A 6755-nucleotide genomic window follows, 5' to 3' on the forward strand; every position below is an offset into this window, starting at 1 on the left:
GGAGAGAAGAGGAAAGGAAAAATCCATAAAAGATTCTTTTGATCAGTTTCAAAAAGTTACATTTTTACCTCAAGCAATATATTTAAACAAACAAACAAAAAAAAACCACAAAAAACAGCAAGAAGCCACCCTAAGATATGTGAGGGCATTTTACTGTAGAATTATACAGTGACTGATGAGGTCATGATGCTTTGACCTCTAAATACAATCATACATGGGAAACAAAGCACCATTTCCTAGCTGATGCCAAAAAAATGTTTAGTTGCTTCTTCTCCCATAAGGAAAACAGTCAAACAGCTTATCTACTCCAGATTAGAGGAAGAATGCAAAGGAGTTCTCCTGGTGGAAACCACAAAGTAAATAGTGCCCTTCTTCCAAAAAAAATGAGGAATCTGGCTTTCTAATCATGCCTTGTGGCTTCCAGGCAGTGGTAGTAACGTTCCAGAGAGGTGTCCCAAAGGACAAAGCACTTGGACCTCCTGAGGGACACACTGCACCCCATAACGTCGAGATGAAAATCTGAGCATCCTGACAAATCATATTTAATCATCTGTGTAAGCCACAAATGCTGGTGATTCCTTTTAACATTGCTTTTAAATAAACCAAAGAGACACCATATTTGAAATATGTGGGACAGGTAATACCACCAGCTAAGAAGCAAAAGAGTTCGGGGACTGTGTAATGCCTATGAACGAGAAACAAGCCTCCTCTTTCTTGAATCTAATAATTCTAGACAGTTTGTACTTATGTTTACATACATTTTCACTCTTCCCAATTTTAGCAGAGCAGCACCTCCACAAAAGATACAATGGATTACTGAACATATGCAGAAAGCTTTAGGGAAAAAAATAATGTTTTTCATGGCCAACACACTACTCAAGCACAAAGCACAAAGAGACCCTTTATAACAGTTATTCAGAACGAAACTGTGTTAGGAGTGCAAGAGCACTCAATCCCTCCTATAAGTTTCAAACTACTGCAGAAGGAAAAGGAATATATTCCAGTGAGAAGCAATGCCTGTGAAATGGATACAAGTGTCATGATTGTACTGCTACAAGTTTAGTCATTAGCAATAAAACACACAGATAGAAGGACAGGTAAGTAGACACCTTCACAGAGAAAATGAGAGCTTGCTCAGAGGAGGAATTTGGATTTTGCTGAGATAAATGCCCAAGCTATTCCTGCCTCACCAACATCCTGCCATTCAGAGACACCTATTCACAGGATTACAATCCACTTCTTGAGTATTCCAAAGAAAATACAGACATGTTTTCTCTTGTGCTACTCCTCACACACTGAAGAAGCTTCTCACACCATGCAGAGATACCTACATTACCAATACTGTTTTGTTTGTGGGGAAAAAATAAACATCTAAAGCGGAGCTTTCAATATCACCAACGAATTTGGCCATGCCAAGTGAACTACAACACACCATAACTATAAAAGAATGATGCTCTCATGAATTAAAACACATTAGAAGTTTAGAGTAATAATGTAACTGCTTCAGAACTGCACAAAGTGTGGTAACATCAGATAAGTCAATGAACCAGGTCTGCCTTCAGCATTAGGTTTCACTATAAAGGCTGTTTGGTGTGCGTTTTTTATCCATGTCAAAGCCTGGTGAACTTACTTTCATTCAAGTCTTTAATACATGGCAATATTAACATGAAAAGACCTACCAAACGGTTTTCATCAAATACTTCAAAAAGGAGTCTGTGTTTCTGAGGATTAACCTAGGAAACAGAAGTACAGTAACAGTCAATATATACACTGAATTCCAGCATTTTTCTTCAGTAAAATCTCCGTGTTTATGCAGGAGGAAAGAAACACCTAAGACCAATATTAAACAGCAAATCTACACCTTGCTGCCATTTTACTGGGCAACACATTTCTATATCAGAACCAATAAACCATGACTGGTGTTATCCCAAACTCTTTCAACATTCCATGTTCAGGAAGAACACAACATTAGGACTGAAAATGTAACATTTTTATTAGTGCAAGAGTTAACAACTTTATTCCTAAGAAAAGTAGTTTGTGAGCCTTTTAGAACATTAATTACAGACTTATTTCTGAATTAGGGAAGGTGTTCTGAAGTAGGGAGAGTAGTTAGTAGTTTTTTCTCAATGTATTATTATAATATCCAACAGGTAAAAAGTCTGTAAACAAAATCACTTACTCTAAATAAGAGTTCTTCATTCCACTTTGGATTTATGGACTATGCAGGAAGGAAGAAAAAAGAAAAAAGGAAGAGAGCATTAGTTTCACTGACAATTCCATATTGCTGCCTGTTTTGATATTTTACACATTTTATCCCATGTAACAATCCAGTTTAGAAGAAAATACAAAAGCTTTAACTTTGATATTGCAGGTAAAAGTCAGAGGAGTCTTGTGCTGTTTAATACAGTGCAGAATGGAGCCACTTTATGCAAGTATTCTCAGATTTTTCCTATGCCATGGATGCACAGAAGGCGCATGAGACAGTCGAAAAAAAGTTAATTTATGGTATGTCCCTTCAGTAATAATCACTGCCTTCTTCTCAGTCCAATACCCACACTACTTACATGCAAACATACGTTAATCCTCAGATTATGAACTCTTAGCAAATGCCAAATCTCTACCCAATATAATCTAGACAGACCAGGCACAGGCAGGTCAAAAACATCAGAATCTGCTCAACTAAACACATCTTTCAATTGTGATTATTTTTAAAAATACTAGAGCTAGTTTAGCTATGATGAGAGTTTAATGTAACCATTGTCAACATGAAGGGAAAAATGCATGAGTGATCTCATTACATAAATCACAGACACTATACTAAAGCAACAATTTGGAAGAGTGCTTTCCCCCTCATGTATACAGATTTTCATTTTTAGTTAATCTAAGATAAATTAGTAGTACTAAGACTGACCTTTTTCCAGCAGAAAACAAGTACTATCATGATTCAGGTGAATGGTGCAATTTGATACGTAAATAAAACAAACTGTGTTTGTGCTTTTAACATAAAAAAAAGATAAAAGTTGTACAGCAAGAAAAAGAGATTTTTATATCATTAAAATCTCGGAAAATCAGAACAATCCAGTATTTCCATTAACCATGTAGCTTTGAATCACTACTCACGTTATATTCCTTAGTTTTTCCTCTACCTTTCAACAAATTTATTAAAGAGAAAATACCACAACAATGCCATGAACAGAGAAACAGAGTAGGTCATGGAACATTTCTTTCCCTATGTCCATTCCCTCGAATGACATATTAATTCTCATATCTCCTGTAGTGTTAACTTCTCCTTTAGAGAGTGATTTAAAAAAAAAAACAACAACACAATATCACAAACCCCAAACCCACCACACCCACAAAAATAACTAACCTTTCTGATTGTTTTTGTCTGAACACTGGTAAGGACTCCATTCCCTGGTTCATAGGCTGTCACCTTCACATATGGGTCACTGGGAAGGGGGGGAAAGAAAAAAGATAAGCATGGTGCTGTATGTCCTTTTAGGTCAGCATTATTAGCAGTCAAGTTTTAAAAGGCTTAAATTAATAGAAGCTATGAAACTGTAGCTATGAAGCTACAATTACTTTATGAACACCATATGCATTTGTAATTACAATTATTTCCCAAACAGTTTTAGAGATAAAACTAATCTAAACACTGTTACTGCTTATAACTATACCAGCTATGCCATTTCATATTCTATATATCACTACAATTTGATTCTCTGTCCTCTTTCACAGTTATTTCAGGAGAACAGATTTAATAAATTTTTTCGCATTTCAACAAGACATGCATGAAAAAAATCAGTTGTGATTGAAAAAGCTTGAAGTATTAAATATCTTGTTTTTAACACTTTAGAACACCTGGAATTTGAGGTACTTCCTTGAACATGTAATATTTTTACTAAATGTTCTATCAGTTTCACAGAGCTTTTCTGTTACTGAAGATGTCCTAATATGATTGCTTAAATGTCGTACTGCCTTTTCCCTTCCTGTGGTACAAAAAAACCAATAGATTATATGAATATCTACTTTTCATAAACAGAGTTAAGGCATAATTGCTCAAACAGACTAGTAACAAAAGGTGACCAAACTGTCTGCCATACAGCAAAAGAGCTGTATGGTTTTCACAGATTGAAGTTATGATGAGAAGACCTGACCTATTTTTGTTTGAAGTAAAAAAAAAAAAAGAAAAAAAAAAAAGAGAAATTGCACATGAACAAAAAAAATTGGAGAGAGACTGTCTGGCTTTGAGGAAAATATGAATATCAGAAGAGACTTTTTTCTAATGCTAAACTGATGTCACACGTAGTAATTTTGTAAGTGCTAAAATAACAACATTCCTGCACATAGGCCAAAGCAGGGACAGAACTAGCACTAAACCCATCAGTACTTCTCCAGACCCTCTGTACAGGGGCCAGAAGCAAAAGTGGCTTTAGTACAAACTGCATTTTCCCACTTGCCAACTCTAAAAGATCAAGCATTTCAGCTTCCAGTTCAGAAGCCTGATCTTTCCTTTGCTAAATGTTAACCCACTTTATTTCTTTTCTTACATGGATTAACTTTTTAATCAGTGCATATCCAGAACCTGCAGTCAGTCCTGAGTCTACCTCATCTCTAGAATTGGTGGATGCTGTTCCTCTGCACACAAATTGAGTTGAAATAGTCCTGTTGCTGCCAGTGTTTAGTGTTGTGCTCATTCCAAGTCTTTAAAACACAGCTGAGAAAATTTTGACTATAAACTCCTGTTATTTTAGCTGTAGTCCACATGAAGTAAAATACATACATGGATCCATCCTCCATGGCAAAACTGTTTTACCATGCAGAGAATGAAACATTCCCACACTTTGTTTTGCCAAAGCATAAGATCTGTCCAAACGACTCTTGGACAAGAAAATTGGTATCTTCATGTTTATATAATCTCCAATAATTTTATAAAGTTACCAGTTAAAACAGTTCTGATTTTTTTTTAAGAGGCACAGCAGGATTTACTAAGAACTAAAAAGCAGTAGAAAGAAAAGAAAGAAGCAGCTGTCCCTTAATACATTAACAAGATTTTCTTACCTGGCTCCTAAGAGATCCTTCTTGGCCAGGCCAATGCCAGCTATAACCTTCACTCTGACGATTCGTGCGTTCTCCTTAAACACAAAGTAACATATTCAAGTTGCATTCAGATTTATTTTTCAGATCTATTTTTAATTTATAAAGCTAAAAGCAATTATTGGTATAATTTTGAATTTGCACTGAAAACTATAGACTAAGTAATGCAGTTACTTTGTCTGATAGAAACAGCTTTATCAGTAGCAAATTTAGTCTGATCACCATCATATCCACACCTGATAGTAGACACAGAATTCAAAAAAATGTCAATACAGTAGGGTTTTGGGTTTTTTAAATAATTTAGCTTCTTGGCACTCTATAGGAGTGGGTTTTTGTTTTGAGTTAAAATCCCACAGGACAGCTGACCTAGCAAACAGCTGTTCCTGCCAGCCTTCTTTCCCAAACTCCCAATTGCTCCAGCAGTGGCAGCCATTCCTTTCCCCAGGGAGCCCTGCACTGGCTGCAGAATTCACACACTGCAGGGCACACCCAGGGCATTGGTAAGGACAAGCTGCTGTTGCCAAAGCCAGAGAGCCCAGCAACTTCCACTGCTCCAGGTGCCACCAGGAACGCGATCACTTGGGAACAATGAGCAGCTCCCATGTTTCTCAGCTGGCAATTCCTACCTGTCCTTCCTACAGAGCAAGCAAAGACCTTTGTGAGAACACACTCTGAACAGTGTAACAGCTTTTGGGGCATGACCTATGGGACTGCAAGGAACAGGCTGCCATTTACACCCCACCGGCCAGTCACGCCAGTGGCACTGAACACTCACACAAATGCACAGGGCCCAGGCAAGTTTGCAACTAATGGTACCTTGGCATCCATCAGAGAGTGGGAAATAGATTCTGACTATATTTATTTCCTGGGCAGAATGAAAAGGGTATTGAATTTATCAGAATAGATTAATAAAGAAATAAAGATCTCTGGCAGAAAAAAAAGGCATGAATAAAGAATTCTTGCATCTATTTTTCTTTAACACCACAGAGAGGTCACACTCAAAATATCAGGATTTCTAATATGACCTGTCAGTAGGGTATGAGATTTTTAAGGCACCAAAGAGTATTTCAATTACACATCATAGAAATTAGCCTCACAGGAGTGAGATAAGTGATTGCACTCCTCCTGTTAATTAATACAGCTGTACAGTCCTCCATGGCTCATCTGATAAGATACTGAATTCGGGGGGAGGGGGAGGGAATCCCAACAGCTGTGACCATGTCAAAGGAAGAAGACAAATGAGCACTGTTTCTCTGAAAAGCAAAAAGCTTCCCAGATGAAGGGCTGTTTGTAGGCCATGGAGAGCCAGAGGCACTTGTGAGGAAAGCTGATCCAGTCTGGGTGGTTAAGGAGTTAAACAGATACCAAGAGCAATGGCTGAAGCAGCAGATGTTGCCCCTGGGGCCTTCCTGAATTCCCCACACTACTGAAAGCCCTTTCTAAAGTAGACTCCTAGGAAGCACTAAGGATGCTTTATCTCTGGTCTCCTATTCAACCACAAGGCTGGATTCCCTAACCAATCCCAAGTGGAGTGGTTCTTAAACTAATGGAGGGAACTGCATGCTAATCCTGAGGCAAAAACTACTGGGTAACAACATAAAACTGAAAGCACACCACTAAATTAAAATAAAATAATAAAAAAGTAAGCAAGTTTCTCC

General features: G+C 37.5%; 1 protein-coding gene across 2 annotated transcripts in view; it reads right to left on the minus strand.

Moving 5' to 3' along the window:
- NEDD4 (NEDD4 E3 ubiquitin protein ligase) overlaps positions 1–5131 on the minus strand; it is a 42088-nt gene extending 36957 nt beyond the window's left edge. Inside the window, exons 1-4 of one of the 2 annotated variants that reach the window (XM_018069782.2) lie at positions 5062–5131; positions 3371–3449; positions 2180–2218; positions 1680–1733 (exon numbers count right to left, since the gene is read on the minus strand). The gene's annotated coding sequence lies outside the window, so the exon portion shown is untranslated. Of the gene's footprint in view, positions 1–1679; positions 1734–2179; positions 2219–3370; positions 3450–5061 lie in introns of those variants that run through there. The other variant, XM_018069780.2, reaches the window with a different exon arrangement.
- Between the last annotated feature and the right edge of the window lie 1624 nt (positions 5132–6755).

The sequence above is a fragment of the Manacus vitellinus genome, unplaced genomic scaffold (genome assembly GCF_001715985.3).
Source record: "Manacus vitellinus isolate BGI_N305 unplaced genomic scaffold, ASM171598v3 scaffold_16_pilon, whole genome shotgun sequence".
NCBI classification, from domain to species: Eukaryota; Metazoa; Chordata; class Aves; order Passeriformes; family Pipridae; genus Manacus; species Manacus vitellinus.